Here is a 13,025-nt window from a genome sequence, read left to right on the forward strand (position 1 = left end):
GCTAAAGACCCAGGTGTGGGGTATGTCAAAAGTTAGAAGAGTAAGCAGATTTTTTTTAAAAAAGTCACATAATAAATGGAAATGTTTTCACGACGTAGGGGTGCGGTGGCGCAGTGGGTTGGACCACAGTCCTGCTCTCCGGAGGGTCTGGGGTTCAAGTCCCGCTTGGGGTGCCTTGCGATGGACTGGCGTCCCGTCCTGGGTGTGTCCCCTTCCCCCTCCGGCCTTACGCCCTGTGTTGCCGGGTAGGCTCCGGTTCCCCGTGACCCCGTATGGGATAAGCGGTTCTGAAAATGTGTGTGTGTGTGTGTGTGTGTGTTTTCACGACCTTACATTTCATTCTGCCTTAGTTATTTAAGGTTTAACAAGGACAATTGATATGAACACATCACAATAAACAATTTATGGACAAGTAACTGGAAAAGTAGTACTGAAGACTCCATAATAATTACGAAAAACAACAAAACAATTATCAGTTTCATTTCAGTAGCAACCTTGGTGCTAATTTCACACTTGATATTCTCCACACCTTCTCAAAAAACCCTTATTATGTTGACAGTTTATGAATGAGCAAAGAACAAGAGGAGAAAAGAAACATACCTTGAAAATAATCAGCATTACATCTGCAAAGTACTGTCAATAAGCTCTGTTACCCATTTACATATAAAAGAGCCACCAAAAGGCTTCCAGCATACCTGTTGTCATTTTCTTAATCAATCAGTTAATCAATCAATCAGTCAATCAATCAATTTACATTTAAAAAAAAAAAAAAAAAAAAAAAAAAAAACAAAAGAGTGGCTCTGGCAGTTTGCGGAACATGAACAAGTGCATGCCAGTGTCCTTGCCAGTCTGACTGTGCTTGCCTCCAGTTTGCTTGTTCTCCACGTCCTCCAGTCATTGCCTCCTCATTGTTGAATTGCTTCAGTCACTGTGCCTGCTTGCCCTGAGTCCTCCAGACACCATGTCTCAGTGACTCTTTGCACTCAAGCCTTCACAGGACTGAATCTTCACTTCTCACAAATTGCACCTTTGAACTCGCAAATAAATCTCTGCACTTGAGTCTACCAATGAACAAGTCTCTGTGTGATCATTTACATTTATTCTTCTAACTGATGCTTTTATCCAAAGCAACTTACAATGTTCAGGTAACAGTTATCACAAGCTTACTTGTATTTACCCATTTATGCAGCTGGGTAATTTTACTGGAAAAATTTAGGGCTAGAATTAGTACCTTGCTCATAGGTACTACAGCCAGAGGTGGGGATCAAACCTGCAACCTGGGGGTCTATTAGTGCAGTAGCACTAATCACTACACTACCAACTGTCCCCAACTTACTATGAATTGCCCATAACTGACTAATTGACTGGACTGTATTTTTTAAAACAATATTTAACTGGAAAAAAATATTTTCTAGTTAGAGGTAATATTACTCTTTTAAATGGGCAGTCCCCATATCTGAAACTTTTATTTGTTATTAATTTATTGTATTTGGCTAAAGCCTTTATGGAAGGCAAATTAATATGCTAGATAAACTGCACTACTTACAGTTATTTAGCCATCCAGAGTACAGAACAATTAACACACACACACACACATTAAGGAAAAATCTGAGCTATCAATTTATTGAAAACACATTCATTTGAACTATAGAAGGGAAGTCTATGGAAACACATGGAGAACATGTAGCCTCCACAAGGACAATGCCCCCTTCTAACTCATATCCAAACCTCCCAGGCACTGGGAGGCACCAGCACTACCCACTGCTTCACCTGTTTTACTTTTACACACACACACACACACACACTGCCTGAAACCACTTGTCCCACACTGGGTCACAGTGAACCAGAGCCTAACCAGGCAACACAGGGTGCAAGACATCCAGAACGGCATGCCAGTCCACCGCAACACATTCCGAGCAGGACTTGAACCCCAGACCCGCCAGAGAGCAGGACCTGACCAAATCCCCCGCACCCTTGCACCCTTGCACCCTTTTTACTCTCGTTGACCTAAATCTGGTGGTAACAGCAGTACTTTTGAGACACGTCCACCACTAGAGGGTGCTTCCTGTTCTTAGAATAACTGCAGGGCAGGGTGCAGCATACACTGTACTGTGTAAAGTCAAGTTACACCAGCAGATCCCTGTAGTTCTTCAATACTTGTCTTAGACAAAAAAAGGTCCACCAAATCTGCAGTCCATACTTGTGTGCTGAAGCAGAGCAAAATTCCGAGCTGATCCACGTCAAGTGAGAACCAAGGTCTGCTTGATGCGCAGGCAGGGCCTCGACGGCGTTGTTTCACAGCGTGACCTACATATGGTCTGCAAGCAGATGTGGATTTTGGAGTGGGGACAGGGAAGTATGTTTCACTGAAAGGTAACAACCTCCTGTCCAGCCCCCACCTCCACCTAACAGCAAAAGACTGCATCTTGATCCCATTAAACCGCTCTGTGACAGCGCAAACCTCAGCCTTGGTATCCCTCTAGAAAATTCCGGAAACTCTGCGCTCCACGTGATGGAAAGAGGGCACAGAATAAGAGTGAAGTGTGATGATGATCTCATATGCGAGCCTTGCCACAAAAGACAAGCCCCGTTTTGCACTGTTACAGAGAGACTAACTAGATGGTTCTTCACCTCAGTCCATCATCAATGATCAGCATTAACACTGCCAAAAAGTGACCAAATGTGGTACGGCACACGGTCAAGCTTCCGGACAGCGGGCATCCAGCTCAGGTAAAAACCTCTAATACCCAACCAATAGCAAATGAATAAAAGAGCAGTTACTGACAGAAGACCAAAGCTGAAGTAGACTCACACACGAGGTGTGACATGTGACCTCCGGATCTCCATGGTTTCTCAGGGGGGCGTTTTTGTGTGCTGGAGCAGAATTAGCTGCTGAAACAGTGTTCTGTTACAGTAAAAACTCCCTTTCTGGGCAGCGTTGGGAAGCTTTTGCTGGAATATGAGGCTTGATAGATCACATTGTACTTATCATGTCAAGGTGGGGCTCATCTGCCCACAGATACAAGTGAGACCCAAAGCCAGCAGCTGATGTCATCCTGGTAACAGCTTGTGCAAGTCAGTGTTCATCACACTGAAACAGGTGAAGAGCACAGAACTCTGCTGAGATGTGCAGGTTCTCCAAGCACTGCACAATGACCTTGAGGGTCAACGTTCACAGCAAACTGCATGTCCACAACATCTAGAGCAGGCCATGTTGGTGTTTGATGCCAAACCCTGCTCTCATTCGCATGGAAACTGTTTGGGCTGGGTGTGAACAGCGCTCTGCCGTCATCGGACATCCTATTCATCACTGCAGTTAAATTAAATAAATAAAAGGGGGCAGGCAGATATTCATTATTGCAAGCAAGAAGCAGCCAAGAATGAGCTTGAGAGCTGTTTGGTGGATCTGTGGAGCACTCTTCCTCCAGAGCTGTCTGTTTCTCCAGGCGAACAGCCAGGGCCATCGCAATTAAACAATGGATAACATACAGAATCTGTGTAAAATCAATCAGCGTTCCTGTGATGTCAGTGGAGCTCGTAAAATACTGCCCCCTTCCTCTAGTCCTACATCACCATCTCCTGGCTTCGGAACGACTTTTGTCAGGGCTTCTTCAGAATTTGTTCACAGGCAACGGGGAATTTGGGTCCAAAGCACCTCTCATCTGCTTAATGCCCCATGTCGCCTGTTCCGGTGGTCACCTTCCTCTGTCGTACCTCAAACTGCCCTCTGGGCTTCTTCCTAAAAGTAATTGGGCTCTGCATGACAGCTTGTCTCCGTGCGCCATGAGGTCAGCCTCTCTGAACCTATAAATCCATTAACTCATGAGTTTGGTATTTTGGAGAAGTTGTTTTCTGTAACAGCAGTGCCTTGCTATAAATGGTTAAGAATGTTCAACATCAGAGCGATGAAACAAGAAAAAAGGCACAACAACACAATAAAATTAGACTGAACCAAGACTGAAATGGAAGAGATGAGGAGCAGGACCTTCATTGTGGGCTGTGAAACACCGCTGTCTCTCCAGCCCAAGAACATCCAGGCGTGAGGCGGTATAAGGCAGACAACAGGATTTACTCACTTGCTTTCCAGAACTGTTAGTCCAAGTCAGGGTCATGGTGGTCCAGAGCCTGTCTAGCAAGAATGGGACACAAGGCTAAGTAAGGTACACCCTGGACAGGACGCCAGTCTACTGCAGGGTAGCCACATATTCACACACTGCTGTTATCATATAGTCAATTATAGGCAATTCATAGTAACTTGGGACAGCTGGTAGTGTAGTGGTTAGAGCTGCTGCCTTTAGACCCAAAGGATACAGGTTTGATTCCCACCTTGGGCTGTACCCTTGAGCAAGGTACTTACCCTGAATTGCTCTAGTAAAGAATTTCCCAGCTGTATAAAGGGGCAAATAATTATAAGTAGCTCAACATTGTAAGTTGCTTTAGAGAAAAACATCAGCTAAGTAAATAAATGTAACTGATTCACCTGAAATACATGGACTTTGGACTGTGGGAGAAAACTCAATACAGAATAAACTGGATTCAAACCTATAGCCCAGGCATTACCTGTTGTGCCACTGCTTACAGGGTTGGGTTACAAGATTTCACAAGTGGTGCAGCAGTACTACCATAATGAAACAGAAACAACAATCAGTTTAACTCCACCTGAGGTTAGCAGGTGGGCAGGTGGGTATGGCCCATGTCCTGCATGTAAACCCTTGGGTGGATGGGACCCTAGGGTCAAACAGCACACCACACCCTCTTAAAGCAAAATGGTTTAATTTGTTATGCTAAAGCTCTGCACTATGGAAACCTGAGCTTGTGGGGGGTCTGAGCATCAGTGTTGTCCCAGAGTGCTATTCGGTCAGAGAAACAGCAACAGCCTCCTGCTGGTCGACAGCTATTGTTTAACCATTTCCTATTTCCTCACTGGACATTCTGAAATGTTTTTCACAGACACACGTTAGTATTGGAATAAGTTCCAGTAATGATAACTTAGTTTTTCCCTAAGACTTGATTTTTTTTTTGGTTTCTCAAGGTTTCTGCTGTTTCTTCAAGGCATCGAGACTTTCGGTCCCATATCGTTGACCTGTGCAGTATTGTTGCCCTCTAATGGCCCTTCATATTGTCACTGAAAAGTAAGGTAAATAAAAGTTTCCACTCCCATAACATGTGCTGTGTACACTTTCTCAGAAGAAATGTGTCATTATACAGGGCAATTTAGGGGCACTTGAATTTTTCTCTCTTTGGCTGAATCTGAACATAAAAAGCCTTGAACTAGGGCACCACTGTGTCTTGGACGTCAGTCTTGGTTGTCTTCGTCCACTTCCATCCCAGCTGCATGCAGTGCTTCTCCAAGGAGAGCAACCCCTCCATACTGCGGACCTCGGACGTGAGCTCAGTCCAAATACCGCAGATTCCTCCCCTCATGGTTTTAAACAGCAGCGGTGCTGCTCTCTAATCACTGGAGGTCTCGTACAGGGTTCAGAGCTAACAGAACATCGATTTCAGCAGACTTTACAAGCAAGGCATGGACAGACATCACAAATGATCTGGGGTGAGATGGGCGTGTGGTTGAAGGCTCATGCTGACCTCACGTAGGTTACAGAGCAGCAGTGGTATGGCGGATGAATAAAGCAGCAGCCCACCATTGACCCTGGGGTCACAGCTCCTGAGTGTTGTTTTCAAGACTTGTGAGGATGATTACAGAAATTGTGCTGGGTGAGGGGGTGGGGTAACCAGGCGCTTCACTTCACCCTGAGGTCAAGGAGCCCGAGACATCAATAGAGCCCCGTTTGTTAAGGGCTTGGCCCTAACACAAAGTGCAGCTTCTGACGTCAGTCATGCTGTCCAGCTCCTGCTTCTCTCCTTGCTGGGACGGCATCTGAACCCTCAAGATGTTGCAAGCTGTCTGCTGTGTTATCTGTTCCGGCGAAACATTCAGCAGATGGGCTGACGTTAAACATCTCATCAAATGACCCCTGGAATCTCATGGCACGTCGAAGCAGAAACACACACAAAAACTCACAACCTTTGCCAAATACACCCATCCATGACCGTGCGCCCGGACAGGGGGCCGCACAACAGGGCACGTGTGAGCACACGCAGCCCGGTGCATTCTGAGCGCCCATCCATGGTGAACGCCCTCGTCTCTCGGAGCACATCTGAGGCTGCTGTCAATTGTGGCGTTGCTAGAGCTGCAATTAAGGCTCCGGTTCAGCCTTTATTTTTGTGCTGTTATATATTCGCAGCAGATGAACTGCTCTGCAGAGCTTCCCTTCCATGAGGGATTTGGGGAGATGATTATAGTGTACCAAAAAGATTCTCTCCCTCCTCACTTTTCTGTCTTCTCTTCTGTAGATACACATCCATCTGAGCGCTGGCGCTATTATGGTTTTGTTTTCCTTCACTATCTACCATTTTTTAACCAAAGCAACGTCTCACTATTACTTGTTTTTACAGCCAGGTGTTACAATAGAGTCAGTCACCTTGCTTAAAGGTGTTACCCTTCCTGGGGCTCAAACATGGAACTTTCAAATTATGAATCGTTGCTTTACGACTATCTCATTTCCTTCATCAGTCGTGTTTTATCACTGTCAGCAAGTTTGTACTATGAGCCTCCTTTTCACAGTTGGAGGATCACAGAGCATTAAAACCTTTTTTAAATGAAAGGCCTTCTTTACGGTCCATGCACCTCCCGTACATTTTTACCACCCCTTCCACCCTTCCTATACGGTGAGATAGCACATTTGCAGCAGCCGATGGGTGTTTTAATCTGCGCAGAAGACTTCTGTCAATGTGACAATTCGGCCTGGGATCCCATTGCCAGCGGAGCATTTCCCGAACACTGAGAAATCTCCAGGAACGTAAACAAAATCAATCAGTTTACGCTTGCCAAGGTTATTTGGCTGAAGCTGCCACCATCTACTCAGAGAGACGGTCTGTAGGTCTTGCTCACGGAACAGGAGGCGGCTAATAAAAAACAAATTTAGATGTTTGAGTTTCCAGTAACATGGTTATAAAATGGTCCCATCGCTTTAAACAGTACATGATTACAGCCAGGGGAACATAATCCTTCTCATGTATAGCGGCACATGGCTCTATCGTCTGGTACCACAATCGTGCCGATGTTTTTTGAGTCAGATGAGCCAAAGACCTTGGATTTACAGCTTTATAAGAATTCCTCAGACCCCTGAAACAAAGTATTTATAGACTTTTATGTTCCAGAAACAAATTAACACGTTTTAAAAAAGGAGACATGAGCCTGTGGAGGAGATGAGTAAAATGAGAATGTGGAAAATCAGACCCTTCACACAGCCTGGGTCAAAATGACCTCCGAAGTTGGAAATGCCATTTTTCTGTTTGCTTGGTTACAAGTCTGCGCAGATATGTTTTAATTATGTGTGCGATGGAACTAAACAGAGACATAAAATTGGGCGTGCACGGATACTGTGATGTACTGAGGGACTCTGTCTATGATGAAGTCAGTATTTAAACCTGACCACTCCTTCGAGGGCTTGCAAGGCTTTGAAGGAGAACTTCAGAAGCCACAGTTAAGCAAGGGTACGACCTATAAATACGTATGAAAGTGGGGGAAATATGCCGAGGAAACAGGATTCCCCATCGTCAACGAGAGGTGGTTCCAGCCCACTCTACTCTGGATACGCCCACGAAGCCTCGGCATCCAGGAGGGCGAGGTCAGAGACATGGCAAGTGAAGCGGCGGGGAGGGACTAGAAAGCCCCCAAGTCCTCAGAGACTCCATGTTTCAGCTTTAACTTCTCCCTTTTGATTCCTCTGCCCAAGTATTTAGTTGCCAGGCGTGGTGTTGTCATCGCCTTGTCTACATTCCTCTGCATTTAGGAAAACAGACGAGCGCTGATGAACTCGTACGAAAACTAAACTTTGGTCGTGGGCTATTAACAAACTGTTTAAAACCTTGTGGTTGATATTTATTTCGTACTTTAAGAAGTCCTTCAGTCGCAAATCCTATGCATACACTGTACACAAATAGTAGGGAAAATTTAGCAGATTGAGCTACTCATACAATCAGTGCTACTCACTTAAGCATACGTACTTCTCAATGTACAGTGTCTTAATCACAGCCCTGCACAGACGCATGTAATTTTAGTAAAAGCTTCGTAAGGAGACGAACCTTATGCTCGTTTTGATATGCAGACACTACAGCAGCCCTTTCCTAAGCGAAAATGAAATGTTTCTATAATGACTGATACACTGACGCATCAAGCCTATGTGAGAATTTGCCCTAAGAAGGAAGAACATGCAGAAGACCAGACTGTCTGAGGACTGTCAGAAGGGATTTGTGTAAAAGAATCAGTGGCGGGGAGAAAGCAGTGACTCCTTTTTTCTCTTTTTATCTTTTTACCTAACTTAGCAGAATAGTCAGGATATTTGGCAGAGGAAATGCCCTGTGAGTACCGAGGGCTGCAGCACATTTAAAACTGTTGAGTGAGGGACCTTCCGTGCACCTGGCTTGTGAAAGGAGGAACTAGGCAACGTTCAGAAAAGCCTTAGTTCCCACATTAACCAAATCCCAGCTCCGAACTATAGGCGCTGTGTCTTCATACAGTATGTAATACTTGTTGCTTGAAGTGTCAGGAATCTCATGCTGTTCTATCCTTTGAAAGCATGTAGAATTGTCTGTCTGTCTGTAATCACTTGTCCCAAGTAGGGTCGCAGTGAGCAGGAGCTTAACCTGGCAGCACAAGGCTGGAGGGGAGGGGACACACCCCGGGCAGGACGCCAGTCTATTGCAAGGCACCCCGAGCAAGCCTCGAACCCCAGACCCACCACAGAGCAGGTCCCAACCAAACCCATTGCGGCACTGCGCCACCCCATCCCCCCATCTACAACTGTCCATATGCAAAACTAAAAACCATGTAAGCGAATTTGACACCTACTGCAATCAGAGCACAGTTGGGAGAAGAAGTCTGTTCGTAACTCCAAAATATCATCTATGCTCAAAATCACAATCAATAAATGCTACATGATACAAACATCCCTCTGTTTATTCCCAAATCCCATCTCTCCGCTGTGTATATGGAGGCAGTCAAAAGACAGTCACAGTCACACTGATGTCTCCATGTGCTGCTCAGTTCCTGTGGAAACCACCTTCATATAGCAGCAAACATATTGCAGAAAGAGTGGAAGAAACCACCACATAGCCCTCATACCCTGCAGGGCACTGCACTGGTCCTGTGGTTAGGATGCCCCAGGGTTCACAATTCTGCGGCGTTTGATTTGCACGCCACTTGGTCTTTGTGAGTCTCCGTCAACGCTCGGGACTCTGCATTCCCACATGGTGAGCGCTATACTGGTTGTGTGGTCCAGCGCTTTCGGGAAACTTTAGCTGGAAGAAGAGAGCATCGACTCACGAAGGGTGGCAAACGTCACACTGGAAGCCAGGAGCTCTGTGAGCTGCATGTCGCATTGATCTGATGCGGAAAGCCAGAATTGTTCTTGCTGGTGCTGTTTGTGACAGTGGGCAGCGGAATCACACACTTGTGCCATGGGGGTGTGCTCTTGTTTCTGGTAGCCACCTTCTTGCAGAGTGTGGGTAAAGTGAGGAGATCTTTGGTATCTCCATGCAATTGCATTCAGCCTCATTCCTTGGTTATTTTATCCATGCGCCCATCTCCTCTCCTGGTGGAGGCAGCTGTTTTTTATCAAAAAGAAAAGCTTCATAGAGGAGACAGTACTGCGTCCAGGAAGACCCAGCTGGAACTTCTCCAGTTTAGAAGGTAGAGCTGTGAGAGATTTGGCCTCAAAGTGAGACAGCAGGACTCTTGTGCTTCAGACAGCATCTGGATGATGTCCCCTGGTATCTACTCCCCACAGCCCACAGCTTTTCTCAGCACATCTGTGGAGGACAAGTGAGATCATAACAGTATCCTGCTCCATTTTCAGGCAAATGCAGGAGAGAAATAGTTAACAGGTCAGAGGCTTAGAAAAAAAAACAGTTTCTCATGTTTATTGCTGCTGCTAACTCAAATTAGACAATTACAGATTATAGGAGGGCATTTTATCCCAAAATCGATGAAACAATAAGTCTTAAACAGTGTAGTTTTCTTAAATGCTGCCTTATTTCCAGTTACGTAATGCACACACAAATACGAAAGCAGTCCATTTAATGTTTATACCAACAAAATATGCCGATGTAATTGTGAGAAAGCTGTAAGAAGTGGTTACAAAATTGAGGGTTTGTTCAATGCTGCTGATGCCGTCTGAGATAAACCGTATGAAGAAAGCTAGTATCTTTGGAAAGGATCACTTAAATACAAATAGTTGCCATGATAGGGTAAAACTGGCCTTTTTTCAATGTAAATCTACACTAGAGCTATAAAGAAATACAAAATCCTAATCTTCTAATTTGACTTCTTAATGAGTTTAACCTTAATCAGAACTACTCGGTTCTGGCTAATTTAGCAAGTACCATTAGAGGGTTATACTTGGGACCGAAATGACTCACATATGCAGAATTTTGTTGATATGAGAATTTCCTAGGGTTATATTAAAGTATTTAAATCAGATGTTTACAGTTAGTCACACAGATGAGTTCCTGATAGTTATCAAACAACACAAGTGTATATAATATACAAAGTGACTCAGATAAACATGAATACACAAACACAAAAGCATGCATGCAAACATAAGTGTCTACACACATGAGTGTATATACCTATAAAGTGCATAAGAAATTATTTCCAATCCCACATAATTACATTTTACTAGAGTTGTAAATATTAATCTCATGATGGAAAACAAATTAAATTTTAAACCTGATCTTACAGAACCTTGGGCTTTAGGATGCACTGTGCTTGTTATTTCATAGTCAGACATTTTTTCACACACTTTATTATCAGGCAGACATAGCTGAAGATGTGGAGAAATCCAAAAATACTGATCGCTGTGTGTTGGTTGCTTAATAATATTTATTGATTTTTATTTAGTACCTGACAAGTGGTTTAAGGAGGCAGCGCCACAGTCAGCACCCTAGTGCGCACAACGGTTCCTTTAGTTCACTCTTGCTTATTTTCTACCTCTCAGCTCACAATGGAATCTGATTTTATTGATCCAACTTTTAATTTTACCAGAACATCATCAACTCATTTTGAGAAGATGAAGACTGGCATTTTAACTCGTTGTGACCACATTTTTCTGAAGAGATACGTTGTCTGAACCGCTTGTCCCATACGGGGACGCGGGGAGCCGAAGCCTAACCCGGCAACACAGGGCGCAAGGCTGGAGGGGGACGGGATACACCCAGGACGGGACGCCAGTTGAAGAGATACATTTAGGAGCTTTTCCTTTTAAAACCATACATCATTCACCATGTGTGAGCAGTAACGACATCATTCTGTTGCCTAAGACTTTCTTGTTCCGTCCCTACAGAGACAATTTCTCTCAATTCAACTTTGTGTCTTTGAACTTGTGCTCCAATTTGGCTAAACTGAGGAAATAATGACTATGATAGATATCTGTCTAGAAGATGCATCTTATCTTGTGTCATACTTCTCCTCCTGTAATCTCCAGTCTTTACTGAGGACCCAGTGAACTGGTTCAGTGCTGTCAGCGATAGAGAATGTCGTGGCATTTCTGCCGTTCGCTGGGTGACCATTCATGGATAGCGGACACCTTCGTTCTCAGCATCGTGCTTTTGGTTGTGTCTGCCAGGTGAAGCAGTTTAGTTTCTCTGATTTGATCCAAAAACAATTCAAAGAGGTTTGATATGTGTAACAGGAAGAGGAGAATAAATTGGTTCCTTCCTGTAGGGAAGTTTGTGGAAGAGAAATGTAGTCAAACCCATAATGGACCTTAGGAGTCCTGGATTCAAAACTAGTGGATTTTAGGATCTAGTTCATGTCGGTGGACACATGCGCACATGTGTTGCCTGTAGCATGTGAAGGATGTGTGTGTTTGTGTGTGTGTCTACTCTACGATGGACTGGTGTATCCCCAGCGATTCTGGGATGTGCTCTGCACTAGTGCAATCCCTGACCCAAGTGGTAAGTGAAGATGAATGAATTAAATGAAATTTAAACCTCCATGGTCTTTCATATTTTGCTCACTGCACCCCACCAACCTACCACCTTCTCTCTTCTGTGAGATGATGTCCCAATCTCTCCTGATGCCAGATGAGAGTCCTCCAGCTGAGGGAAAGCCAGAAAGAAAGTACAACAAGCATCCCCTCTACCGCACTCCATTTTCGAGGTGTGTCAGCGTCACATTCTAATTTACTTTTAGATCATAATGCACAAAGTATGTTACCGCAGAATGCTCAAAGTGAAATGTACTTAATAGGAAATGTTCCTGAAGGGGAATGGTTTGTGGTATGTTTGTAGACTTTGCCTCTCATAGCCCATGAGGAGGATTATGATGATGATGTCAGTCTTCCTGGGCTCTGGACCACTGTGTTCTTTCTGCGGTTTGACCTTCTGGTGCAGTACCATCAGCCAGGATCTGTATTTTAGGTGGTGCTGTTTCCTTAGTGGAATTGACCACGCGATAGTGAAACAGTGTCTTTATCCTATCCCCATATCTGTAACTCGAAGTCCCAGATCACACTGTTTATTCCAGCCACCAGCCAGTTTTAATGGACTATTTACATAAGGTCTACAAAACCAGTGCATAGAAGGAAATGCATTGGTCTAACTTCAGCCTGTTTCTGAATAATGTATGAACACTTAATAAGTTCATCCTTTTCCAAAATCTGCTGTCATTGTGCTGTTTGTTCTCCATTCTGCATATAGAGGATAGTTGGTCTTTTCTGACTTCATTAATCTCAACATTCTGCCCAGGCACTTTCATGAACTCAGTGGGGGCTTTCTTAAAGCTTGAAGCGATAAAACAAGTATGTGCTGTATTTATTTCCAAACGCCATGATGTCATCAGAAATCCAGCTGTGATCATCTGCCTGGACTTTTTGCATAGTTAACCCTGTGAGTCAACCAGGCTGGGAAAGACTGATGGAAAGTACACAGTAGATGTGTCTGGAAGGCAGTTGAACTGTGCC

Source organism: Scleropages formosus, chromosome 12 (genome assembly GCF_900964775.1).
Source record: "Scleropages formosus chromosome 12, fSclFor1.1, whole genome shotgun sequence".
NCBI lineage: Eukaryota > Metazoa > Chordata > Actinopteri > Osteoglossiformes > Osteoglossidae > Scleropages > Scleropages formosus.